Source organism: Portunus trituberculatus, chromosome 38, assembly GCF_017591435.1.
Source record: "Portunus trituberculatus isolate SZX2019 chromosome 38, ASM1759143v1, whole genome shotgun sequence".
Taxonomy (NCBI): Eukaryota; Metazoa; Arthropoda; class Malacostraca; order Decapoda; family Portunidae; genus Portunus; species Portunus trituberculatus.
The window spans coordinates 25,486,543-25,514,042 of NC_059292.1; the positions used below are offsets into that span (position 1 = coordinate 25,486,543).

Here is a 27,500-nt window from a genome sequence, read left to right on the forward strand (position 1 = left end):
TAAGTTGCGGATGGAGGACTCGTGTGGGGCGTGTATGAGGCCCCTTTGATGTTACTATCAATAAAAAATGGATATTAGAGTCTCGAGAAGTGGTGGGCTAGGAATGACGTATGTTTAGCTTTCAGGAGTAATGCTAAGGGCCCACGTATACGTGGTTCTGACATAAAGGAGGCAGCCGCCGCGGTGAAAGAGACGCGGCTGGATACTGACACGTCACACGGCCCCTTCCCCTATCTTTCAGTAGACGCCCGCCGGCGCCACCTGCTTTCCGGAATAACCCCGCAAAGGTTCAAGGAGGGAGCAGGCGACCGTAATTGGGGGCTATGATTCGAGGTAGCTGGTGGTCGAGCGAGTGGCACTTCCAATTTTTTGCTTTCTGATCTTCTTTCTTTTTCTCTCCCTTTTTATTGGTTTGCACCTGTAGACCAGAAAGGAGCGAAGACCAGCTAGGACTCATTCTTCTTGTTGGAAGATTTAACTTTCCTTACACTTTGTCTTGGCAGAAATGGCGCCATTCATTCTTGCTCTAGGAGATCGCCGTTAAGCTCTTTATATGCAAACCAGAAAGTCTCATTGCCCATCGGGACGAGCTCCCCTCAGGTCGGAGAGGATGAGACTGAGGCGTCAAAGGCAGAGAGGCGCAAGTGTTCTGGTTAGAGTGGTAGGTGGTCAGAGTTGTTGTGGTATATACTCGCTTTATATTGTCGTATGGTGCGTATTCAGGAAAGCTTTGGTCTCATCACTTATCTAAGAGGCCACATAGATAATAATTCAGGTTCTCATGAGTGCTTTCTTTGTAATAGAGTAGTAGTCTTTTTGCTCCGTTACTAGGGCCATGAAGTCATCCTTATAATAACTGCGAATGAAAATGTTTTAGAGTATAGTTGTTGAGCCCCTAATTTTATAAGACATTTTTTGGTTCAAGGGAAGGCTGTGAGCTTCACAAACTTTACTTAGTTGATATTCTTTACATACATTTACTTACATCTAATGTGCTTATAAACAACTTTCGACAGTCATACACGTCTTCCTCTGCACTGTAATAACTGTTATGTGATGGTGAATTTGTTTCTCCTCAAATGATTCATAGTCTGGTGCAGCATCATGTCGTATAAATGTGTAATGGAGGCCTTTATCACCACCACTACCAACACAGCTATGACTCATACACTACTGGCTTGGCGCTGCTGCACTGAGCGAACCAGCAGTACACATGATTCCCTGTTATCGAGCTGTGAAGAGCAATCAGGTTTATATTATTGTTATTTTCTCGACTGCTTATTAATGTTTTCAAGGGGAAATTTTGGTTATTTCACACACACACACACACACACACACACACACACACACACACACACACACACAGCGTGATCATGCCTAGTACACCTGTTGCCACAATGGCACAATAATAGTAACACAAGTATAACTGTCGCCTCCATTCGTTAGAATGCTTCCAAACTTTTTTTTTTTATTGAATAATGGTGTTACACACATTAGAGACATTAGGAAGAAGAAAGAGCAAAATGAATACACATAGTGCAGCTCACAGGAAATTTCGCATCAAGACACCGTCATCACTTGTATTATGCACATAACGCAGCCTCATCACGTGACATCACATAGTTTAGGCATCACCCTTGTTATGCCCCTGTTTGTTTGAAGCATAGAGGATGTATTCCTTGGTGTGTTAGTCACATTCATCCCTTCACGACACACCACGGCACCTTTCCAAGGGTGCTGCATAAAAGTACTACCGCTGCGGACAGGATTCGAACCTGTGCGGGCAGAGCCCAATGGATTTCGAGTCCATCTCCTTAACCACTCGGACACCGCAGCATGTTGAATGGGAGTTATACAAATAATCATTACTTACACTTTGCTATTAAGATTGAAGCAGAATTTGTTAATGTCTATAAGTTTCATTTCACTAGGAGTGAAATAGTGATCATTGTATTGTCAGAGTTATCAGAGGAGGATGTTATATGTACCGGGAGCGTGGCACAGTGCCTCACCATCCGCGACAGTGCTGGTGAGTTGAACTGGCTTTTAAATAATAGGTATAAAGCAGTGGTTCCTAAATTCTTTTCTGTCATTTCCCCTTGCACCCAGTTCAACCTTGCAGATTTCCTTCTTCATGTGTACGAGGGAAAGAATAGTGAAAAAACACGTTTCAACGTGAACCGAAGTTGGTAGATACGGCGCAACCTGTATACAACACACACACACACACACACACACACACACACACCGGGAAGCGGCGAGGCAAATGGGCAAGCCTTTTAATGTGTTGCCCCTGTTCACCTAGCAGTAAATAGGTATGGGATGTAACTCGAGGGGTTGTGGCCTCGCTTTCCCGGTGTGTGGAGTGTGTGTTGTGGTCTCAGTCCTATCCGAAGATCGGCGGTCTATGAGCTCTGAGCTCGCTCTGTAATGGGGAAGGCTGGCTGGGTGACCAGCAGACGACGGTGGTGAATTATACACACACACACACACACACACACACACGGTAGCTCAGTGGTTAGAACGCTGGCTTCACAAGCCAGAGGACCGGGGTTCGATTCCCCGGCCGGGTGGAGATATTTGGGTGTGTCTCCTTTTACGTGTAGCCCCTGTTCACCTAGCGGTCAGTAGGTACGAGATGTAAATCGAGTTGTTGTGACCCGGTGTGTGGTGTGTGCCTGGTCTCAGGCCTATCCGAAGATCGGAAATAATGAGCTCTGAGCTCGTTCCGTAGGGTAACGTCTGGCTGTCGCGTCAGAGATTGCAGCAGATCAAACAGTGAAACACACACACACACACACACACACTCTCTCTCTCTCTCTCTCTCTCTCTCTCTCTTAGGCATGAGAAAATCTATCTGAGATTTTTTCATTGCTATTAGGCAGTATAATTATTCCCCCACCCCCTGTAGCTTCATATTACCCCCGGGGAGCGGGGAGAGGAATTTCCCCTAGTTTGGGAAATGCTGGAATATAAACAAACTGTACCATTAATCAAGAAAGGACAAGACATATTGAGTTCAAACTTAATAAAACGATTAAAAAAAGAATAAAAAGGAATGGTACTTAACGGAATGGTTCATGAATGTAATTGACTCAGTAATTAGGTTGTTAGTGCCGAATCATTACGGAAATTTTAAAAGATTTGAGAAATGTATGGATGGGATGTTAAGTGGAAATTGGTAGGCATGTCTCACACAGAAGCCGCCACGTGTAGGCCTGATGGCTTCTTGCAACTTCCTCTATTTTCTTACATTATTTAGTAACATGACACACACACATACACACACACACACACACACACACACACACACACACACACACACACATTGTAAGCACGGTCACGAACATTACTCACTGGCTTATATCAGCCTCCAAGTGTACTCCTAAACATCGTGCAGCTACAGTGATAAGTTGCTTCCCAGCCGTCATGACCTTGCTGTGGCGCCGCGGCCAAGTCTGTCACGCGACCCTCCCCACTCCACCACAAGGGGCATGAAAGGATCACTTGCTGTATCCACGTGCTAATATATAGTTCCTCTGTACCTGTGGGGGGGTGGTCACTTGTTGTTATTGTTGTTGTTATTATTGTCGTTGTTTTTATAATATCACTATCAGTGAGAGAGAGAGAGAGAGAGAGAGAGAGAGAGAGAGAGAGAGAGAGAGAGAGAGAGAGAGAGAGAGAGAGAGAGAGACGATCAACGGTGGTTATTTGGGATTATATTATAGTGCGGCGCTGACCACGTGCTGCCATCTGTGAGCGGTGAGCAGAGCTAACGTGAACCTCTAGCACACTAGCTACTGCGCCTCGGTATGCTCAGCCTCTTACTTTTCACCTCATTTCCTTAATATCCCTTGTGTTTCTCATCCACTCATTACTAGTCTCTGCGCTTTGGTTATCTGGTCTCCTTATTTCACTCAGAATTTTCGTTTTCATTCACTTTTCCTTAACTCTAGTCAGTTCTGGTTTCCATTTTCTTTCTTTATTTCTTTTTACCACGTTTTCATTGCCTCTTTCATTCACCTTAACAGAGAGAGAGAGAGAGAGAGAGAGAGAGAGAGAGAGAGAGCCAAGAACTACATTGGGAAACTCTGTACAAGTTTCCACCTCTCAGTTTTGTTTGACGTCCCACTAAGTCTTGTCCTTTGGGTAGAGGGAGGGTAGGGAGGGGCTGCTGGTGGCGGGGTGGGGAGCTGTGGGCTACAGAAGGAAAGTAAACATCAGTGTCCATGTGGCATGAGCCGTGAGGGAGTGAGTGAAGGAGTGAGGAGAGACGTATCAAGACTCAAGAGTGAAATTGGAGGTAAGGAGAGGGAAGCTGAGTGAGGGAGGTGCAGGGGGTGAGTGTCGGTAGTTGGGAGGAAGTGATGGTCCAAACAGTTACTTATTCGTCTTATTAGGGAGGGTATTTGACTGTGTTACCCTTGTTGAGAGAGAGAGAGAGAGAGAGAGAGAGAGAGAGAGAGAGAGAGAGAGAGAGAGAGAGAGAGAGAGAGAGAGAGAGAGACTGACTATACTATACCCAAATATAAAAGATTTACATTAGAACTTGAATAAAGAGATATAGGAGGGAATTGGTTCTCACATAAATGAATGAAATAGACTCAGTAAAAAGTTGTTAGTGTTGAGTCATTAAAGAGCTTTTAAAAGATGAGAACTTTAAAAATGAAGACTTTTTTTTTCGTCCGGTTTCCTTATTCTTTCATGGTTAGGACGACGACTCTTAAGAAAGGACTTTGTATTTGGTATTTATAAATGGGAAGGATGTATATTTCATAGAGCAGTGGTTCCCAACCTTTTACCGAGCGAGTAACCACCTGAAAGTCCCGTACAGTCTATTCCAGCAAATATAAATTTATTCACAACTAGAACACACAAATGAACTAACAACAACGAACAGAACTCATTTTAATGCGAGGGATGCATCTGATTTTTCTCCACCAGCTGATCGATGCCAGATAATTTTGTGTAAAGCAATATTTTTTTTTCTGATAAATGAATTGATTTTATTTAACTAAAAAATCTCATATGATTCCGAAAGTACTCAGTACCACTTGGAGGGCCTTCGCGTACCACTATAGTACGCGTACCACAGGTTTGGATCCACTGTCATAGAGGGTTTGTATGTGTGATTTCCTTAGATTTCTTCTTATGATTAGAATACGAAGATAGCGTATTTACAGCTACTACTGTCTATAAGGGAAGGTAAAGAATATTATTATGGTGATATAACGGAGATGCAAAGTGCGGAGGGACGAAAAGAGACATTCAGGGAGAATTGGGTACGAAGTGAGAGGAGAAAGAGCTAGGAGGAGGAGGTGGAGGTAGAGGTGAGGGCAGGACGAAAGTTAGATGAGCCAACAGTCCTTTTCTTTCCCGTTTTTCTCTCTCCCCACCTCGTCTTTCTTCTGCCGTCACCAAGAAAGTGTTTTCACGCCGAATGGAGAGACATTGGAGTGAAGGAAGAATAGAATTTAAATTGAAACGGAGGAAGAAAAGTTTAAAAGAACGAAAAAGGTGAAAGATGGCTACACCTTGTCTCCTGGGTGATAATGATGCTATGGTGTGTGTGTGTGTGTGTGTGTGTGTGTGTGTGTGTGTGTGTGTGGTAGATATACAGTCTTTCAAGCGTCTTCCATCAGAAATAGTTACAGGAGTTGCATCGTTTAGTCAACTGGATTTCTGGAGTTTTCCTTGTTTACTGTTCACGTAATGTCGCGGGGTTACAATGGATGGATGTTTTGTTAAGTCTACGCGTGAATTATTATATATTTTTTTTCGTGCAGTTTGTAATGAACGGCCTGTTTTTCGTTTCTACTTTATTTTCTATTGGTTAAATTTGCTGTTCCTGGTAATATATACTAAAAAACGCTTTGCTATCTCACCACGACTATTTTCCAAGGCCACGCAGATGCTAAGCTTCATTCTCAAGAGTGTTTCTCTTATTATAATTTTCGTTAATCTGTCACTACACCATATAAAAACACCATTAAAAACCAGTATAGCTTCATCTGGAGGCTTTTGGAAGTCGTGGATGTGTGGCGCAGAAGCGTTTAAAAATACGGGTTCAGACACATCTTTATGGCAGGGTACAGTGGACTCGCCCTCACTCAAGGCTGGTTCACACGTGCATATTTTGCTACTGTTTTTTTTTACGTTCGTAGAGTTTCCGACTCATCTCTTCTAGTCGGAAAGTGTCAGATGTAGCGCTTGCAAAGTATCGACTAGATGGCGCCTTGGCGGGAAGTGAGTGTAAACAAACAGCTACCTGCCAAGATGTCTTACCCCTGTAACGATGCTGAAGCTGTGGTTGCTCTTCTTTTGGCGTACCGGAAGATTCAACGGAAAAGAAAATGTTTGTGGATACGTCCCTGGCTAAATAGAAGGAAAGAAAGGAGTTTCTACTATACTCAGAATTAGCCTACATTGTCATAAGGAAATTGTTAATCTTAAGATTATGCACAATTACGATCAAATTTAATCCTGACAAGTCTTCAATCCTCACCTCCAACAACACCCTGCATTGAGGGAAACAGCTCCTGTAGAGTGGCAGATATTTCGTCGAACGACGATTTTTTATTTTTGTTTGCTATATAATTGATTTCTGGAGTCCCAAATATGCTCTTCTTCCCTCACCAACTCTAACATCTCTATGTCTGGAGACCACATTTTCAAAGCTTACTCAGTGACGTCACGACATAAATAAAGTCGCAAATCGACTAGCAAGACCAACATATTGGTCTTTATTTAGCGACTGCTTTCTGCAGTCGCTAGGCGCCGATTGCGAGTCGGAAAATCTACGTACGTAAGAAAAACAGTCTCAAATTGGCACGTGTAAATCCGCCTTTACTATGCCTCTTATGTTACGTCTAGAGCTTCCCTTGGAGCTCCCATGACCAGTTACCGCGACTACCACCACCACCACCACCACTCGGGTATATTCCGATCACCAATCCTCGTAAAGGTAGATAAATGATATTTTTCCTTTTCATTACATTTTTAAGACCATCTTTTGAAGAAGCCGTCATGTCTGCACGAGGTAGTCCCTCTACTTGTATAAGACATATCTATCTATTTCCATCTATCATCCCCATCCATAAATGTCTAATCTTTTAAAGCTCCCTAGTTACTCACCACTAACAATTAGATTATTGAGTAATTTCATACATCTATTTCATAACCAGTTTCTTTATCCATTTCTTTGAAATTTACTTTATTACGCTTGAATCCAATACTTCTTGTCCTATCGCGATTACTGACCCTTTTCTGGTTCTCAGTTGATATTCAAGAGGGAAAAATAATGAATAGAAACTCGAACTTTGTGTACTTTTAAAACACATCACCCATCCAAACCGGCGCGAGTTGTCAGGGTGAGGATGAGCGTGAGAAAACTGTAAACCAAAGGTGTGCACTCCGCGCAGATTGCCTCCCTCTACGGCGGGGAGAGGGTTTATACCAGTGGGTGAGCGTCGCGAGGTCTACGAGTATTGGGTTCAGCCTCCAGTGCCAAGGTGCTGAGGCGCGGTGCTCCTCGGCAGGACAACCGGGTTTCGTAGCCACTAACCTCTGGTGGATTAATTAAAGGGGCGAGCAACTGCTGGGGGTGAACGCTCCTCTAGTTACTGCTGCTGCTGTTACTACTACTACTACTACTACTACTACTACTACTGATACTACTACTACTACTATTGTTGTTGTTGTTGCTGCTGCTATTACTGCTACCATTACGATTATAGTATACTAGTAGTGGTAGTAGTAGTAGTAGCGGTAGTGGTAGTGGTAGTGGTAATAGTAGTAGTAGTAGTAGTAGTAGTAGTAGTAGTAGTAGTAGTAGTAGTAGTAGTAGTAGTAGTAGTAGTAGTAATCGTTGTTAATAACATTGCGTCTGTAACTGAAAACCACACAATCGTTTGCCGTTCATATCAACATGTTAATCTCATGATAATTATAGCTTAGAGTCAATGCTTTAGATTTACATACACAAACTCCCGAGAATCTTTATGTAAGAGAGAGACAGAAAAAAAAGAAACATTAACGTTTCACCAAAATAGATGGGGGGTGTAGCTTATAGTGGTAGAACATTCGATTGCAGATCGAGAGGTCGCCGGTTCAAACCCGGGTACCCTCTGCCTGAACTGTGGTTTTACTTGTACTCGTATTGATAAAGGACATATTGAGCATTGAAAATATCTCGCCCTAACGTCCGTGCGAGAGGTTTATCAGGGTTGTGTGTGTGTGTGTGTGTGTGTGTGTGTGTGTGTGTGTGTGTGTGTGTGTGTGTGTGTGTGTGTGTGTATGCGCGCGCTCTGGGATGGAATGTTTAAACACAACTGGATTTTCATTAGAACTATTTTCAAAGACCACACAGATAATTTTTTGGAATTTCACGGGTATCATTTTGTTCGTAGGCGGCGCAGAATCCTCTTAAGACTTTTAAATAGAATTATGATTGAAAATGTCCTGAAGAAACACTAGAGCCTGAGAGAAGCCGTAGTACTTTAAGAATGCATTAAAGAATACGAGACAAAAATAACAATAAAAGCAAGAAAAGAAAAGAAAATAACAAAATGATATTAACAGTTATTTGTACTCCTATTTATATTTTTTCGTTAATTTGTTAAAAGGATGTATATATTCATCTCTCTCTCTACTTCTCTTGAATTTCCAGTTTCTCTCGGCCGATATTTTGAAAAACTACTTTGCACCTCCACTAGTTTAGAAAAGGTTCTTTGTTGAAACTACACGGGCTTTTAAGTTTGTATAGCTATAATGACAGATTAACAGAATATATCTATTATAAACAGGAGAAATACTGTTGAGAAGTCGGCAAATCATCTCTGTGGCTTTTGAAGATACTCGTAGCGAGAGAGCAAAGCGTTGAACATAGGGCAAGGGATAAGTGAGTGATCCGTTTTCTTCTTGAAGGATCGCTGAGGCCGCCTCGCGAACACCTACCTGTTGGCTCGGCGTCGCCCTTACGCGTCCCCAAGGTCAAACTCCCTCTGTGTGTGTGTGTGTGTGTGTGTGTGTGTTACCACCACAAACTACTGTCCTGTCACACCACTGTACCACGGTCTTGTCGTGCACCATACCACCTCCACCACTCCCCTGCCGCCACCACTACCCTGCCCTGCCCTACTCTACCCTATCTTGATCTTTACTTAGGCAGAGAGAGAGAGAGAGAGAGAGAGAGAGAGAGAGAGAGAGAGAGAGAGAGTCGGGAGGGGGTTAGAGGAGATAGGGAGAGAATAAAGGAAGGGGGTTTGATGTATGTAGGGGAAGTGTATGTGGAAGGGACATGAGGAAGGGAGAGAGAAAAAGGGCAGGCCTTAATTCAAGTACGTACGTCAGAAGCAGCTCTGACCAATCACTGAAAAAACGATGACAGATGTCACTTTTGTTGAAAGTATAGGTAAGGAAAGAATTGCGCCAAGTTAGGAGCCAGCTGTACATAAAGCTTGATGGATAAAAAGAAAACGCAAACAATTAAAAAGTTATTTTTAAAATTTGTACTTAATTTGTATTTAAGACAGAGTTATGGATATGCTGCCAAAATCTTTGAAGTGTGAACTCCACACTTGAGGACCAAGACCTTAGTGTTTCTGAAAAAAAAGAAAAGGTTTAAAAAGAAGGATATATTGTTAATTTGATTTCTTTTAATATCTTGCGTGTTGTTCTACCATAAAAAAAACATTATAGTGATTCTTTAAATAAATGAACTTTAATTGTGTGTGTGTGTGTGTGTGTGTGTGTGTGTGTGTGTGTGTGTGTGTGTGTGTTATCAGCCGCGCCCTCAGCGAACAGTGGTTATCTTAGCACGCGTGTGAGTCCATATCAGGTGATGAGAGCCGCGCAGGTGTGCCGCCCAGAAACGGCTGATAAGGTTTGGTGGAGAGGGTCAGAGAGAGGAAAGAAAGGAAGGAGGGAGGGAGGGAGGGAGAGAGGGAGGGAGGGATGGCGAGAGAGAAGTGATAACATTAGATAAGAGTTTGTTTAGAAAAGGGAAGTGTGAAGGGAGGATCGCTGGGAAGGTTACGGCGCCTCCTTCCATGCCTCTCTGCATCCTGCTGGCGTCGTCTAGTCGCCCTCCATTTCTCACGCTCCGCTGTTGACGCTGCCACTGCTTAGTTCCGACTTTCTTTCCGCTCATCGCTGCAGACCCTCGCAGTGTTGTCCGGGTCAACACTTGTGGCGAGGAGCGGATGTGTGGCTTGTCTTTGGGTGGGGGAGGGAGTAGCGCTGGCTAGTAACGGGAGAGGGCAGTAGGGCAGATGGAAGTGTTCGAGTTTTTCTTTTTTCTGAAGAATATGTGTATCTTCTTTCATAAAATCAGTGTTACAGAATCTACAGCATCATAGCTCCATTAGCCGTTGTCGAGGACGATAATGGTGATGATGATAATAGTGGTGGTAATGGTGATGACAGTGATAATAATGGCAACAACAACAACAATAACAACAATAACACTAGTAATAATAATAATGATAATGATGATAGTAATCGTAATAGTAACGGTAATAACAATAATAATAATAATAATAATAATAATAATAATAATAATAATAATAATAATAATAATAATAATAATTAATAATAATAATAATAATAATAATAATAATAATAAATGATAATAATAATAATAATAATGATAATAATAATAATAATAATAATAATAATAATAATAATAATAATAATGATAAAAATAATAATAATAATAATAATAATAATAATAATAATGATAATAATAACAATAATACATTTTATTTCGCGAAAGGTGTGCACATATTTTTAGTATGACATTATACATAGTATATTGAAATGGTGAAAAACAAAAATTCTAAAAATTGAAATAATGTACTTTTGAAGCAAAAGTAACAATGGTAACTTTCCTTGACTGTGACTAATAAAACTATGATGTAGATTCTTTCACGGTGAGTATAATCTTGTTTTCATGCTCCACCACTGGGTCGGAGCACCTGGGTCAGTGCGTCACAGTTCAATGCCTTGGTTACGAAGCGAACAACGCCAGACGTAGTATTTAGGGTCAGTGTGGTCACTGTCGCGTCACTGGCAGTTAGTACATTCAAATCTCAATCGTCTTTATTTGGGGTTTTGAATTTCTGAATATTGTTTTGTTTCTTTTACATTTGAATGGTATCTCTTTTTTTGCTTTTACCTTTCATTTTAACGTTATTAGTATTTCTATGCAATTTTGCATTTATGCGTTTTATGGCGTTAATTGTTGTGGCGTCACATGTTGGTGATACATTTACTTGCCTTTAAATGTCAGGGAAAAGATTATGTAATCTTAGGCCAGTAAAACACCCAGAATGAAATTTTTCTCCTGGAGCTCCGTATTCCTGCACTTAAAAGAGGCTGAAAATACTAATTGATTCTGGTCGTCAAGCCTCCTGATCCAGCTAGACACACTTGCTGATCGCTCCCCTCCAACAAAGGCAAACTCTTATAAGACTCTACCTCCAGTACTACATTCTTTGAGACAGACGAACTTCCCAGAATCCATACCATCTCCGCCACTGCTGTTCATTCACTCTTTCTTCTCCGTGTCGATACTCTTATATCAAATATTCTTCTGCGTTTCTCAGGGGAAAACTGGGCTCAGATTTTATTTTTATTATAAAATTAATTATTTTCGTTAAGAATTATGTAAGTTTCATTCGAGGGTCTTAAGCAATAGTTTTTCACGAAAGTTTCGTGGGTTGTGCTGAAGAGGAATTGAAGCACCTCCTGGTATTCGTCACTCGTGCCAGTCATAATCATTTCTTGCAGCAGCGTTCCTCAAGCCGCCTTCTGCTGCCCGTCCTGCACTCAACTCGCCGCGCCGCCCACTGCACACCTGTGACTGTGGATGAAGCACATGTCAAAGCTGCAGCATATCACTTGCAGGATTTTTGTTACATCGTTACATCGTGTGGTGCGTTTCAATAAGTTTCACTTAGTTTCTTCTCCTTTGTTAATAAAACCTCCATATCAACTAAACCCCCGCTAGAGAAGACGCGGTGGTTTCCTGTACTTAACACATTAACCTCAACAACACAGATGAGTGGTGCGTCGACAACACCTGCTTCTGTTAACAGCTGCGGAATAAGGGAGACCACGGGGGTGTAGCTCAGTGGTAGAGCATTCGACTGCAGATCGAGAGGTCCCCGGTTCAATCCCGGGCGCCCCCTCTTTTTGTATTACAGTACATTTGTTAATTGAAGAGATATATGTTCAAAGAGAGAGAAATAGAGAGGTTAGTGTTCTTACACGCCATTCTCACTCACAAGGATTACTTTTGAAGGCTATGATACGATAATTCACGTTCTCACTGAAGTTTTTACTATTCACAGCGTACATAACTAATTAAACTATCGGGAGTCGGGAGTATGACAAAAAATGCCCTTCGAAACCTCAATAATTTGCACTACAGCCTGATAAAAGCAATTAAGACATTTGCAAATAGGGACCAGAGAGAGAGAGAGAGAGAGAGAGAGAGAGAGAGAGAGAGAGAGAGAGAGAGAAATGTACAATATACTCACCAGTTGTTCTATTTAAAGTTCCAACATCTGTCCACTTCTTCCTCCCCCAACTCCATCCCCTGATCCTCCTCCATTGGCATTTCCATCATCCCCGCCTCCACCTATGCCATCTCCAGACCCTCCGCCGGTATTTCCGTTCCCGTCGCCTCCACCCATCCCGTCTCCTGAGCCTCCTCCTGTGTTCCCGTCTCCGCCGTTCCCATCCCCGCCTCCTGTGCCGTCTCCTGACCCTCCGCCACCAGGGTTACAGCGCTCATCGGCGGGGTCTTCATTACACGGTTGTTCTTTCACGGGTGTGTCTCCCTCCCTGTTTGGACTGTCTGTAGGAGTGAAGTATCAAGTCGAGTGGGCGGTGAATGAATGGTTTTAGCGAAATGATGAGTGGGTGGGGTGGGCTAGTGAATAAGGGAGTGGAGGAGTCGATATAGATAAAGTTGAGACAGATGCTGGTAAGAATGGAAGGACATACAGTAGGTTATGTACACACACACACACACACACACACACACACACACACACACACACACACCTTCGATGTACCTCCCGCTGATGGACGCCACCAACAGCGATGACATAAGAATCAGGACCGTAAGAGGTTTCTGCGAGAGAGAGAGAGAGAGAGAGAGAGAGAGAGAGAGAGAGAGAGAGAGAGAGAGAGAGAGAGAGAGAGAGTTATTTCAAGTTTATAAATATTATTGTAACACCATGAAAATGCAAACATTGTGGAAGCTCTCAAGTGAAATATTATTAGTCACCGAAGTCTTATCGGAGCGAGAAACTCATACTTCTGCTATAGAAAAAAAATAGGTAAATGGAATAAAACGGATAAATTAATTAACAAAAAAAGATCAAGCCAAACCACACGTGCTTCCTCGCCCAATTGATTAAAGCTGTAAAGGTTAATTTTAAAGGAAAACAAGACTTATGAAATGTATAATGAAAACAAAGACGAAAAGAAAGACGGAATATCTTATAATATCACAGCAGGATTACCATGTTTTGAGAGAAGGAAGAGGAGGAGGAGTAGGAAGAGGAGCTGAGTAATATATCTTGACACAACTGACACTGTAGTGGTGCTTGAGGTTCCCTGCAAGCTGCTTTAGTACCATCACCACCACTATCACCACCACCACCACTATCACCACCACCACCACTGAGGACCAGACGGAAAAACACACGTCACCTCTCTAGCTGACAATCTCTCTCTCTCTCTCTCTCTCTCTCTCTCTCTCTCTCTCTCTCTCTCTCTCTCACCACCTCGGTCTTGAGACATCTTCAGGTGTTTTCCAGTGTTTCCCCTCCTTCCGTCAGTTTCTCCTCAGAGGGAGCGTTGTGTTCCCTGGTGAACCAAATGGATCTTGGAGCGTCCTGGATTTTAGCGTTATCGTTTTGATGGATTCATCTGAAGTACTCCTTTGTTTTTATGTATAGTCTTATTCCATTACTTTATTTTCTTGCAGTGTTACTTTCCTCTCTTATTTCATATGTGAATTTTTCGGATGAAAAACTTCTGATGGTTCGTTTTTGTATAATTCCTTGTTGTGACGCGAAAACACAATGGAATGATATACCTATTTTTCGTCCACATTCAATACGATTAATATTTTCTAATATTGTGTTGCCACCACAACGCAGGCAACAGTAGACATAAAACTGCAAACGTAAACAAAATCGGTCACGCAGCCACACCTCTCCGGTTGTTGGTGTGTATATTCTCTTCGTTGGTGAATGGAAAGTATAAAAAATAGGGGGCGCCCGGGTTTGAACCGGGGACCTCTCGATCTGCAGTCGAATGCTCTACCACTGAGCTACACCCCCTTGACATTTTGATACAGAATAACACGCAATTATCTTATCTCCCTGTAACGCTGAAGAAAAAGGAAGAAATAACAGTAGGGGGCGCCCGGGTTTGAACCGGGGACCTCTCGATCTGCAGTCGAATGCTCTACCACTGAGCTACACCCCCTTGATATTTTAATTCAGAATAACACGTAATTATCTTACCTCCCTGTAACGCTGAAGAAAAAGGAAGAAATAACGGGTTTGAACCGGGGACCTCTCGATCTGCAGTCGAATGCTCTACCACTAAGCTATACCCCCAGTAAATGAAGCATACGTGTTGCATTTAAGAATCAGGAAGGTGTTGATGTGTGCAACACGTGCATCATGAAGTTGTCTGTGTGAGGGGCGGCCTTAGGACAGGCTGGGACACTCGCGCCTCGCCCCTGATACCTTCAGCTTTTACCTTTTACCTTGTTCCATTAAATATTTAAGTATTATTACTATTGTTATTATTATTATTATTATTATTATTATTATTATTATTATTATTATTATTATTATTATTATTATCATTGTTATTGTTATTAGTTATTATTTACATTTATTATTGTCAAAGGAAATTTGTATAAAAATGTAAAAAAAAAGGAAAAGGTGAGAAGTGACACGTGAGCTATTTGTTGTTGTTGTTGTTGTTGTTGTTGTTGTTGTTGTGTGTGTGTGTGTGTGTGTGTGTGTGTGTGTGTGTGTGTGTGTGCGTGCGTGAGTGTGTGTGGTTGTATGTGCGTGCGTGTGCGCGCGCGTGCTTACGAATGAGCGTAGCCATGAATCTCGAGCCAGTAAGTGTGTTGTGAAGCGGCAATGTGTCTTAAATTCCCTCTCCTTAAACGTGTTTTAAGCTCACCGGGATAACAGGTCTGTCTTGGGAACCCTTACCTTCAATAGGAAAAAAATTACTACAGTCTTGACAAGCATTGCTGTGTATCTCACCACTGATACAACTGAGGGGTGTATGTTCGTGACATGACGTATTATGAAATGCATGATTTTTTGTTAGAATTTTCATAGCCTCTAAGTAATATATGCTTTTACATTCTACGTACTTTTTATTTCCACCATCATGATCCACACACACACACATCTCCTCGTCATTCTTGTCATATTCTCGTTCTCTGTAACTCTGTAACTCACACACACACACACACACACACACACACACACACACACACACACACACACACACCTTGGCGGTCATCATGACATGGAGAGGAGCCTGATTCACTTCTGGTGTAGTGAAGATGTTCCAGCTCCCACCTGTCGTGAACAAATCCATAGTCAACTTGTGACACGCGTGCATCCCGGCAGCTTGGAGCTGAGTGAGGCGGCTGAGCCAATCAGCTGCTTGATGTGAAGCGGCGCTCAGCCAATCAGCAAAACATTTGCATCGTTTCTGTAACTTAGAATTTTTGTACCGAGGGTGGCATGGTTCCGAGGGTCTGTTAGTAAAGTACAAGACAGGAAACATGTCTCGGAAGAAATCATCGCGATAGGCAGCGGATGAGGAACACACCAGGCTGCTGCGGCTGCTTCGGGTGGCTCCTCAGACTTTTCAAGATGAAGAAAAGAGGGCGTCGCCAGGAAATCAATGAAAACGATAACGTCATGACTGTTGGGGAAATTAATGAAGGAAAATTTGCCGAAGAAGTAAACATTGATCTCTGCAACAGTCATGACGAAGCGAAATGCGTAAAAGAAAATGGTGTCGAGGCGGCTGCCGAGGATGTTGGAGAGGCACGGCGAGCAGAGCAGGACGAGGAGACGGCTGAGGAAGAGGAGTCCAAGGTTGTCAAGACCTGGGCTGAGGAAGTGGATGAGGCAGAGGAGAAGGGCTTGGACGTGTTCGCTCCGGTCAGCTGCCTCCCCCACACTGCGACGAGTTACAGCGATACAGAAGCCTCAACACAAAATGAGGCCACTGCAGCCACTGCGACTAACATTAAGATGAGCGTCACGCAGAGGCGTAGGGCCCGCCGCAAGGCCTTGGCTGCAGCTCGGAAAGCCTCGACAACGACAGCGGACACCGACGACTGTGACAGTGCCGAACAGCCTCAGGCATCCGACAAGACGCCCGTTTGGCCCGCGCCCCACGTCGGGGTGCATAGGAGCGACGGGCGTCCCTTGGTGCCTGAGGCTCCCGCGGCCGCAGCGTCTCACGGCGGCACTAACGCAACGAGGCGGCGCCGGGCCCGCCGCAAGGCTTTAACCGCGCGTGCTAAGAGCGAGGCACGGCTCGCTGCGACGACCGAAGAACCACCGGCCACCGACAGGGTGCCCGTCTGGCCCTTGTCCTCCGTGCGGGTGTTTGGGAGCGACCACGTGGGAGGCAGACGCCTACGGCGCCTTCCACGCTCATCGTACAACATATTGAGTGAGGCCCAAACTGAGCGTCGATTGACACCGCCGCGCGTAAGGCCAGGTGCACATTGAGACATAGGGCAGAGCAGAGCAGGGTAGACACAGGGTAGGGCGGGGCAGGACAGCACAGGGCAGCATTGGTGTGGTGCGCACATTGAGAAGCAGTCTGTCGTCCTGTGCGGTAGTGTTCATCATGGCAACAGAAAACCTAGAATCTCCAAGTCGTATTTGCAATTTTCATACAACAATAGCCTATCAACAGAAAACCTAATCTTCAAGTCGTATTTGCAATTTTCACACAGCAATATTCCATACTCACCATCTTTTAATTGTAGACTCAATGCAATGTGAGCCCATAACTCGTCCTTATAAGTTCCTCTCATATAATCAGGATGACTAGTGTCATACAGCACTCTTTGATGGCGAACAGCCTCTATAAGTTGCTACGTGGACGACATTGTTGAGTACTAAAGAGTGAGTTGCTATCAAGCTGCGCCGCACGTGGCACAGGAAACTGCGTTCGAAAGACTGTGGCGCGCAGGCCGACACAGGTCTGTACCTGTGCTGTGCTGTCCTGCGTGTCAATATGCGTGCTTAGGTTTAAACCAGTGAGATACAGTTTTCCGCCCTGCTCTGTGCTGTGTCGCCTGTGTTGCCTGCGTCTCAATGTGCGCCCGGCCTAACTGTTAACTTATAGAGAGAAAGAGAGACTAGTTCACTCCGCTTGAATCTTTTGGCAGCGCAACGGAGCTGTTAGCGTTTTGTCTTGCCACGTTTGTACTTCTTGTCTTACGTTCTCTGAGTCCCACTTGTTCACATTATCATAACTCATTTCTATTTCTATCATCATCATCATTACTGTTATTATCATCATTATTACAATTATTATAACTACTATTACTACTACTATTACTACTACTACTACTACTACTACTACTACTACTACTACTACTACTACTACTACTACTACTACTACTACAACTACAACTACTACTAGTACTTCCATCTCCTGAACCTCACACAATTTATGTTTCTGCCTGGAATCATGCCAAGTCTGTTCTTCAACTTGCCAAACACTCCTTCATAAATAGAAAATGTCAAAATCTTTCAAACTCAAACTCCACTCGAGACTTCTGGCATCTTGCCAAAAACATCTTCAATAATTTTCCTTCTTCATCTTTCCCTCCTTTATTTCATCGTGATGGCACCACTGCCATATCTTGTCTCTAAAGCTGAACTCTTCTCTCAAACCTTTGCTAACAATTCCACCTTGGACGATTCTGGGCTTGTCCCTCCCTTCCCCTCTGCCCCCGCTAGCTTAAACCCACGGAAGGCTTATGGACCTGATGGGGTTCTTCCTATTGTTCTCAAAAACTGTGCTTCCGTGCTTGCACCTTGCAACCTAACCCCTACCATTACTACAGCACTACCACCACCACCACCACAAAAAACAACAACAACAACAACAACAACTACTACTACTACTACTGCTACTGCTACTGCTGCTGCTGCTGCTACTACTACTACTACTACTACTACTACTACTACTACAACAACAACTACTACTACTACTACAACAACTACTACTACTACTACTACTACTACTACTACTGCTACTACTACTACTACTACTACAACAACTACTACTACTACTACTACTACTATCAATGCTACTGCTGCTGCTACTGCCACTGCTACTACTACTACTACTACTACTACTACTACTACTACTACAATTGCTACTTCTATTGCTACTGCTAGCTACTGCTACTGCTACTACTACTACTACTACTACTACTACTACTACTACTACTACTACTACTAGTATTAGTATTTGTAGTAGTAGTAGTAGCAGTAGCAGTAGCAGTAGCAATACTACTACTACTACTACTGCACGTTTTGCTTTGTGTTGTTCAGTGTTGTTGGTTCCCAGAATCACACTCTCCACTCCTGGCGTGCAGTGGCCTCCTCCTTGCTTACTGTTGCCTGGCTGTACACCACATGCCGGCAACGAGGACAGGTGGAGGTGTGTCATGCACTACTGATCCTTACATTTGACCAAGACAGTCTCTTGAGGATTCAGAACTGGCTTCACTTCTCCCCCACATCCCACAAGTCATCACCCAGCTAGCCCCTCCCACCCACATCCGCACAACAGGACCAGCACGTCAGCTGTGTGTGGATATCACTGCGGCGCATATAAGGAACTGAACACGTTCCCCCTTTGACAGCCAACTCCAACTCAGTGTATTTACGAACAGTACACTCTGATCAGACTGTTCAGGCAGAGGGGCGGGGCAGGACGTGATGGGACGAGATGAGAACTGGATCTGGATCGGATTTCTACTGTGGCCCTAAGATGAATGCTCGCCAGAACTGCCCCCAGGCAGCAAGGAATGTAGTTCTGGTCTTGGACAAGAGAAGGACGTAAGGTGAGGCATCTTATTCCAGCACTCTCGTCGCGTGACGAAAGCGCCAGCTTCACGAGAAGGCTTGGTGTTTCAAAATGTCAAAAGCTGTGATCACAGGGGGCGCCCGGGTTTGAACCGGGGACCTCTCGATCTGCAGTCGAATGCTCTACCACTGAGCTACACCCCCTTAGCAGTACGGGTCCCGTGTCATTACTAAGAACAGGTGTTCATCACAACACACCTGTGACTTGGAGCTTTCACACGCTCCGCCATGATGCGCCACAAAACTCAGAGCAAAGCGTCTTTCACTTCCTCCTTACGCAGGGACCGCCATGCGTAGGTTTGCTGGCTTCTTGCAGCTTCTCATATTTTCTAATGCTTATCATACTGTCCACAATAAAGGGCGTGGCATTGCTGCCCGCGAGCAGGTTTCGGTAGATTGGTAATAAAGTTTCCAACACACACATTAACGCATATATATGCACACACACACACACACACACACACACACACACACACACACACACACACACACACACACGCACTAAAATCTATACCTTACAAGAAAAGTTGGTCCCATATGACGGCAGTGAGCGTTGCCGTATGGCTGGGCTGTGGTCAGGATCACCAGGAAGTTCGCCATCCTCTTAAGTTTTCTCTGATATACTGTTGCTCTTTGTCAAAATTCATTACAGTCAAGCACTGTATTCTGTTTTCTTATCATCTCACATGACCGGCAACTTTCATGTATTAATCAAGCTTCACAAGGCTTGTGGTCATCTCTGGGTCTCGGCGCTTCACACCTGTTCAGGGATATTTACGGAAAGAAAAGGTGAAGACATAGGGGGCGCCCGGGTTTGAACCGGGGACCTCTCGATCTGCAGTCGAATGCTCTACCACTGAGCTACACCCCCTTGCCCGCACGTGACCTGTGGTATTATTCTAAACAACAGATAATGTTCAACACAATACACGTGACTTGTAGGTCAAGGCAGCCATCACGCTGGCCATCATGACGCGCCATAACACTAGCAGTACAAGGCGTGTCACGCCACCTGTCTGCACAAGCTTGTGTTGCTGCCTGAGTGAGGGATACACCAACTGCACAAAAATAGGAATAAATGCTGTGGCAAAGAGCAACATGGCGGATATGGCCTGCAGCAGGTCATGTCCGCCATGAAGGTTTGACTAAAACTATGAAGGCTTGACTCAGCGATGCAAGGAGTTGTGCTTTATTTCTTAAGTCATACTGAGCGTAGGTCTTGAGAAGCAGAAGATTTCAGACGGACCGGAAGTAGCTTACTTTAATAGTTGCGCTAAACTTAGGATACACAAGCGAAGATGGCCGACCGTCGGGCCTGACCCAACCACTATTAACTAAAAAAAGAAAAGAAAAGAAATTTTTTTTTCTTTTTGCTTTTTACCATTTCATACTTAAGCTTTAGAGTTGCTTGGTCAAGGCTCAGCACAACCTTAATATACTTAGGAGATAGGCACACGTCTAAGCAGAGGACTGAGATGGAGAAGAAAAATCTTTTTTAATACGGCCGCTGATGGCCTTCACAAAAGTAAGACCGTCCCATACAGGAACGAAGCTTATGTTGGTTCTCAAACATATTGGTAGATGGCTGCCATAGTGACTTTGTTAATGCAAAGTCAATAAAGAACTTCAAAGAGGATTAGATAATTTCATGGCTAAAAATAATGGAGTGAATATAGGTAGTTACATATTATGCAGGGATCATTGCAGCTTTTCTTACTTTCTGATTATTATACTGTCACCTCTCTCTCTCTCTCTCTCTCTCTCTCTCTCTCTCTCTCTCTCTCTCTCTGGTTGGCGCCTACGGCACGAGGGCGTGGGATGCTGCTGTCTACGAGCCAGGGTGAAATTCCACACGGGATTTGTTTCATTCTTTTAATTTTTTTTTCTATGAATCTGTAATGATTACAGACATTCACGTTGTTGAGGTGTTTAGCGATGCAGCAGATATTGAATTTTTACGTGTCTTCGCACTTCTTCAAGAGTGCATGCTGAATATAACACGAAGATTAACATACATCCGAATTTGAATAGGGGACCTCTCGATGTGTTATTTTAAAAGATTACAGGTGGCGTCGGTATACAACACACCTGTGTCCCGCAGGGTGGTGGCTCACACGAGACTCCACGGGACAGCTCCGCCCAGTCACCATTGACAGGAGGACAGGCATTACTTCCTCGTGTTAAGAAGGAAACTGAAGGTACATTTTTTTTCATAGAACACGGCAAAAGTGGGTTAGTGAGTGACAGTGGTATGAGGTCCTTTGAAGGTAAGTTGCGGCAGATTACTGAACTTGTCACCGCACTGTGGAACCAAGTGTCGGCAGAGTGCTGGCGGGATAGGAGTCACTCTTAAGGAAACACTGATTAAGACCAGTGTTCCTTGCATGTAGGACAACAGCAGTGAGGAAACACGTAAAAGACAACAGATTTTACAACTAGACCGAAGAAGTTTATCGACTCTCGGATAAATCAGGGGATGACGTTTTTCAGTGTCAGGTCAGGTTCCACTGGCAGCAGTGTGGCAGTTCCTGATGGAGTGTCCTGCATGGGGTGTTGCATGACAGACTCCTCCAAAAATTATGCTCTAAACTTGCACCGTAACACTTTATCAATCTGCGGAGAAGTCTTGAGTTAAGTGTTAAGTGTTTGGTATGGTATGGCAGCATTCGCTAATTTCTTGATCAAACTTTATCACTTCAGCTTCTTTATGTTTTTGTTTGGTAAATTTTTAGCTAGTCATATTGCGGCAGAAAATATAATTGTGCATTTATTATTTTTTTTTTGCCGATTGCATTCTTTTGATCAATAATTTCAAGTCTGCCTCGTATTTGTTGTTGTTGTTGTTGTTGTTGTTGTTGTTGTTGTGGGTGGTGGTGGTGGTGGTGGTGGTGGTGGTGGTAGTGGTGGTAAGGGATGTCTATGCCTGGGGGAGCAACAGGTGTGAGGCAGAGGGACGGCCGCCGGTACGCAGTGAAGTCACCTGTTGCCGGGACAAGAGCCTCGTGAACCCTTCACATACTCACCAGCTCAGCCAACACGCCCATTTTCGCTTTCTCTCGACGGGCATTGGCTGCTTTCTATGAATTATGTATGAGTGAAATTTTGCTGCACATTAGCTATAAACTTTTACATCATTCTTTACTTACACATCTGATTGTCGTTCCTCGCTATCCTCTCCTCTTCCCACCTGCATGCCTCTCCTTGCCCGTGTCTCCCCTGCAATGGGAAGTTCTGTCCTGGTGAAGGGAGGGAAGGGGGTAAGAAGTTGGTATCCTCGAAGCTGTTCACTTTTTTTTTTTTTCTGGAGGAGTGAGGCCTGCAGGTGCACACACACACACACACACACACACACACACACACACACACAGAGAGAGAGAGAGAGAGAGAGAGAGAGAGAGAGAGAGAATGGTTCTCCGTGGAAAACTTTGAGAAAACTTCATCTCTTGTGTATCACGGACAGGTGCTCCGCGTGTCACGTTCCACTGTCGTGTTTGTTTGCTATGTTGTCTGTTTTTTTTTTTTTTGCCAAGTAAAATTTTTGTTTCGTTATATGACGTTGGTTCACTAGAAAGAAGAGGAAGAAAAGAAAAAGGTGTGTCAGTGCTGAGGTGAGGCGGTGCTGCTCACTATTCTTTGTTTTGTTTTCCGTCACAAACTACTGTACTCCATTCACACTTTTTAGTAGGAACACTTATACAATTTGTATATCATACCTTATTTCGTCAGTGGTAGAGCCCCCTGTATAAACAAATAGATGAGATAATTTTATGTTATTCCACCATTGTCATTGTGGGGGTGTAGCTCAGTGGTAGAGCATTCGACTGCAGATCGAGAGGTCCCCGGTTCAAACCCGGGCGCCCCCTACTGTATTTTTTTTCCCCATTATTACATTTATCAGCAAAAATAAAGACAAATGGAACTATGATTACTCTCTCTCTCTCTCTCTCTCTCTCTCTTTCTTTCACACACACAAAGCCGCCTCTAGCCAGCCAACACACATGAGGACAACAACCAGGTAGAGGTGCGACAAATAACACGCTGATTTCAAATGAATTTCAGACTCCACTGATTTCACTAACGAGCATTCATCAGTACCAACCGGCACGGGCTGGTGCTGCCTCGCCACGCCTCGCTACAACCCGTGCTTTGATCTGAACCAGGACATTATGAAGCCCAATCAATGCATCAACCGGTAGCAAGTTCGGAAAAACTCTCACTGGCAAGTCTCCCAAACGTTTCTAGGTAGTTTTGATAGTACATAGACCCATATTCCGAAACACTTCCTCCCCGCACCTACAAAACACTTCAGAACAAATTTAGTTCAAGTTCTGCCCGGTTGTCCTTGGGTTGGCTTGGTTGAAAGGCGGCGTACATTATATAATGGCTTCATCTACTGATGACACCCTGGATGCATGATACACTTAGTCGCTGTAAAGTTGCACTTCCGTTGAAAATCTATGTGTATTATATGTGTGGGTATGTGTGTGTGTGTGTATGTGTACATCTGTGAATCTGTTGAAGCTTTTTAGTGCGTCTCTAGGTATACTGATTTAAATGTAGTGTACTAATGTTTGTATGTCTACGTGTGTGTAATGATAATATTTCGGTTTATTTGGAAGGGCAACTAGTACAGAGCTGAACATTCTACATATTATCTTACTTATACATACTTATTCTAAAATTCATGCATCTTAATTAAGTCTACACAGCCCCCCTGGTGGCATCTGATATTCCGAGTAGCTATTTGTAGCGCCAGATAAACTAAGTGACCTACGCCCCGCTGTATTTTGTTTGTTTCGGAGTTTGTTTCTTATACTCAGTGGAGGGTCATAACTTCCGACTTACACCAGGTACCTAATCACTGCTAGGTGGACAGAAGCCACACACTTGAATAGAAGTCTTGCCCAAATGATCTCTGACCTGTCCCGGGAATCGAACTCGGGTTCTCTCAACTGAGTCGAGTGTGTGTGTGTGTGTGTATGTGTGTGTGTGTGTGTGTGTGTGTGTGTGTGTGTGTGTGTGTGTGTGTGTGTGTGTGTGTGTGTTCGTGTGGATCGCTCTTGCTTATGTATGCATTGCTATGCCCTCTTGGGTGGAATAAAGTTATTATCATTTATCGTTATTATTATTATTATTATTATTATTATTATTATTATTATTATTATTATTATTATTATTATTATAATTATTGTTATTGTTATAATACCTTTTAATTTTTCACCACCTTAGGGAGAGAGAGAGAGAGAGAGAGAGAGAGAGAGAGAGAGAGAGAGAGAGAGAGAGAGAGAGAGAGAGAGAAGAGATGGGGGGGGAGGGAGGCAATGTGTAAATCTATATCTTGTAATTAGATTGTATACTGATTAGATTACACCTCTCCCTTCTGGATGTGTTTCAGCGAGGTGTCACGCCTCACTTAACCTGGCGGCCTGTTACTGTTCCCTAAAAGCCCCTTACTTAGAGAATGTGTGTGTGTGTGTGTGTGTGTGTGTGTGTGTGTGTGTGTGTGTGTGTCTTTCTCGCCCTGATAACAGTTCCTTCCTCCGCCGAATTAACACTATATGCCTTATCGCTGCTTTCTATTGTGTTCACCCGTCGCTCATGCCATCAACACCTGATAAAATGTTACTGCCCTACATACACCGTCCTCTCGTACTCTTGTTCTTGCCTGCCCCACTCCTCATTTCTCTCTCTCTCTCTCTCTCTCTCTCTCTCTCTCTCTCTCTTTGTTCCTGTGGCATCGCTCTGTGTTTTTTTTTCTAGTGTTGCTTTGATATCTTTAACTAATAATAATGCTACTTCTTCTACCTACTACTACAACAACAACTACTACTACTACTACTACTACTACTACTACTACTACTACTACTACTACTACTACTACTACTACTACTACTACTACTACTACTACTACTACCACTACCAGTTATTATAACAACATCAACAACAGCAATAATAATTTCTAGTCGTCATTCACGTCCTCACTATGTTGTCATCATCGTTGTTTTTGTTTCTCTCTTCGTCCATCCTGTTCTTATTTTTTCTCCTTATCTTGGTCGTCTGTTATCGTCCTTCTCGCCTCTCTGATCATCCTTCTTACTCTCTTCTTGGTCTTCGTCTCCGTTCAGTCCTCCTGCTGCCTGCTGGTGGCGGCGGAATGCAGGGTGATGGGCGTCAGGAGTTTCCATCCTGTTTGTCTCATTTTTGAGTTATGCCATGTTTGTTCGTGAGTTTCTTTAAAGTTAGGCTTATTAGAAAACTATATCGTTGCTGATACGTTGCAGAAAGATGAATATATAATAAACACACACACACACACACACACATAGACACATATAACATAACACACACACACACACACGCTAACACAAGAGTAGAAAAAAATTATGGTACAGGGGGCGCCCGGGTTTGAACCGGGGACCTCTCGATCTGCAGTCGAATGCTCTACCACTGAGCTACACCCCCTTATTCCGAAAGTATTGTAGTACGTGTTTTTAACTACTGTTCAGTGAACCTGGTGTTGGCGGCGTGCGGCACACCTGTGTTCATAGTAGTAACATGGATTCCTCGGGGTGGTTGCCATCACTGGCAGCCAGCATAGTGGGTGCCACTCCCAGTGTTTCTGTACAAATGAGAGTTGATGTGACACTTCGGTATTGAAAAGAAAAAGAAAGAAAATATGGAGTAGAAGCATTAGTGTTCAAAGTGATATTGCATTCCTTCTTTCCTCGTCTCCTTCCTCTCCTCCTTCACACCATTGCTGACTTGACCAGCCAGTTCCACCTATCCAAGCCACACCTCGCCACCTCCACCTCACAGCTATAGCATTCTCAGCATTTCTTCTAAGAGAGAGGTGTCAAAACATTTGTCCCTGAATTTTGACTATATCTTTTGAATCAAACGATTCAAGAGACTACAATTCCAACGGGATTTTTTTTTTTGTAATTTTAATTTCTTCGCCCATGGTATTTTTCCCTCTTACATAAACCCACCCCCCCCCACTTATTCGGATCTCCTTTCTTTCCTTCCTTCCTATACTTTCCCTCTTTAGTCATTTCCATCCCTCCCCTCCTCCTTCCTTCCCGCTGTTATAGTCTCTCCACGTTCACTTTTCCCCGTGATGTTTTCTTGGGAAGTGTCTCCATTTTTCAGATGTCAGTCAGTGTTTTGATAGAGGGAAGTGTTGAGGAGCGAGGGGTGAGGAGAGGGACGGTAGCAGGGTGGTGTGAAGGAAGGGGAAAGGTGTGGCAAGGTGAGAGAGAGAGAGAGAGAGAGAGAGAGAGAGAGAGAGAGAGAGAGAGAGAGAGAGAGGAAGGGGAAATGAAGGGTAGGAAAAGTGTGGGAAAAATGTAGAGAGGAAGATAATGTGTGAAGGAGAGATGAGGAAACATGATGGAAGAGAAGAGAGGAAAAAGGATAAGGATTGTTACACACACACACACACACACACACCGCGTAGTGTAGTGGTTAGCACGCTCGACTCACAATCGAGAGGGTCCGGGTTCGAGTCCCAGCAGGCGACCGAGGGGAATTACACACACACACACCACTGCTCCCTCCCCGCATTCATAGTCTGCCAGAACCGCAAAATTGATTGATTCTCGTTAAATCTCGGACATGTACGGATCTTTGCCTTTTTTTTTTTTCCTCCCTTCGATCTAAAAATTGGCGTAGTGACTTTTTCTTCCTTTTTTTTTTATATTTTTTTAGTCCCAGTGAACATCTGTATTCGTGATCCCTTTAGTAGTAGTAATAGTAGTAGTAGTAGTAGTAGTAGTAGTAGTAGTAGTAGTAGTAGAAGTAGTAACGATAGCAGCAGAAGTAGAAGCATATAGTACAATACAGTATCCATTCCCTGCTAGTTACCAAGGACATCACTATTGGCATTGTAGGGTTGACAGGGAGACAGTGGAAAATGATCGTATATATACTTTGAAAAGGAGACAGTGACTGGGCGGCGCTGACAAGGAGAACATGGCAGGAGATCGTGTGCTGAGAGAGAGATGACACAGTAACCAACGTTGAGAGAGAGGCCATGACAGAGTATATACAAACAGAAAACATGAGAGAGTAGCATTGAGAGCGGTACAGTGACAGTGACAGAGACAGCAAAAGTGTACCATTGGCAGCGAGAGAACAAGGAGAGAACAACAGAAACAATAACTGATTGGCGATAACAACAGGTCACTGGCGGACGTTTAACAAGTAGCAGAGGCAAGGCGACAGAAGTGTGGCGGCAGCAGGGTATGGGTTTTCACGTCCCGCATCAGCCACTCTTGCCCCTTCGTCACCCTCCCGTCGGCGCAGTGAACG

General features: G+C 43.7%; 1 long non-coding RNA gene and 8 other non-coding genes across 9 annotated transcripts; 2 read left to right on the forward strand and 7 right to left on the reverse strand.

Moving 5' to 3' along the window:
- Positions 1–1,754: 1,754 nt before the first annotated feature.
- On the reverse strand, positions 1,755–1,836 carry Trnas-cga. The gene has a single exon. It is a non-coding gene; the product is annotated as a tRNA-Ser (tRNA).
- An 8,908-nt stretch (positions 1,837–10,744) lies between these two features.
- On the reverse strand, positions 10,745–13,684 carry LOC123515049. Its single transcript, XR_006677746.1, has 4 exons — positions 13,536–13,684; positions 13,072–13,141; positions 12,543–12,862; positions 10,745–11,863 (listed from the first exon to the last, which is right to left on the reverse strand). It is a non-coding gene; the product is annotated as an uncharacterized LOC123515049 (long non-coding RNA).
- Positions 12,120–12,191, forward strand: Trnac-gca. The gene has a single exon. It is a non-coding gene; the product is annotated as a tRNA-Cys (tRNA).
- A 604-nt stretch (positions 13,685–14,288) lies between the features above and the next one.
- Trnac-gca lies at positions 14,289–14,360 on the reverse strand. The gene has a single exon. It is a non-coding gene; the product is annotated as a tRNA-Cys (tRNA).
- A 76-nt stretch (positions 14,361–14,436) lies between these two features.
- Positions 14,437–14,508, reverse strand: Trnac-gca. The gene has a single exon. It is a non-coding gene; the product is annotated as a tRNA-Cys (tRNA).
- A 4,754-nt stretch (positions 14,509–19,262) lies between these two features.
- Positions 19,263–19,334, reverse strand: Trnac-gca. Its single transcript has one exon. It is a non-coding gene; the product is annotated as a tRNA-Cys (tRNA).
- Positions 19,335–19,989: 655 nt separating this feature from the next.
- Trnac-gca lies at positions 19,990–20,061 on the reverse strand. Its single transcript has one exon. It is a non-coding gene; the product is annotated as a tRNA-Cys (tRNA).
- Positions 20,062–22,981: 2,920 nt separating this feature from the next.
- Positions 22,982–23,053, forward strand: Trnac-gca. Its single transcript has one exon. It is a non-coding gene; the product is annotated as a tRNA-Cys (tRNA).
- A 2,527-nt stretch (positions 23,054–25,580) lies between these two features.
- On the reverse strand, positions 25,581–25,652 carry Trnac-gca. Its single transcript has one exon. It is a non-coding gene; the product is annotated as a tRNA-Cys (tRNA).
- Positions 25,653–27,500: the final 1,848 nt, after the last annotated feature.